Source organism: Pygoscelis adeliae, unplaced genomic scaffold, assembly GCF_000699105.1.
Source record: "Pygoscelis adeliae isolate BGI_AS28 unplaced genomic scaffold, ASM69910v1 Scaffold412, whole genome shotgun sequence".
NCBI classification, from domain to species: domain Eukaryota; kingdom Metazoa; phylum Chordata; class Aves; order Sphenisciformes; family Spheniscidae; genus Pygoscelis; species Pygoscelis adeliae.
The window spans coordinates 904,923-905,309 of NW_008824190.1; the positions used below are offsets into that span (position 1 = coordinate 904,923).

The 387-nt window shown below is 71.6% G+C and overlaps 1 protein-coding gene across 1 annotated transcript in view; it reads right to left on the reverse strand.

Moving 5' to 3' along the window:
- Positions 1-387, reverse strand: part of LOC103925905 (kidney mitochondrial carrier protein 1-like) — a 14,324-nt gene that overhangs the window by 10,532 nt on the left and 3,405 nt on the right. The window lies entirely within an intron of this gene.

Here is a 387-nt window from a genome sequence, read left to right on the forward strand (position 1 = left end):
CCAGGACCGACGGAACCGGGCAATTCTGGGAAGGAGAGCATCCCGCCGCTCCCAGCGACCACCTTCACGTCGCAGCGCAACGTCCCCACACACCTGCGAGTCCAACGCTGCGAGAAGGGCTGGAGGAGGCAACAAAACTCACGGCCCGGTCCGCGGCACGGGCAGCGAGGAGAGCCCCGTCCGAGGACGGAACGAGAAACCAAGTGGAAGCTGTTGGAGGCGAATGGTCCAGCCACGGTGCCCCCCGCCCCGAGAGGCGCGGGGAGGCTCTGAGCAGGTTTCTGGGCAGGCTCAGGGCCTCCCTCGGCCCCTGGAGCGCTCGCCCCAGTGCTCAGCAGCGGCTGGAGCCCCCCCCGGAGCCCCCCCCCCCGCGGCCCGGGTGGGGCG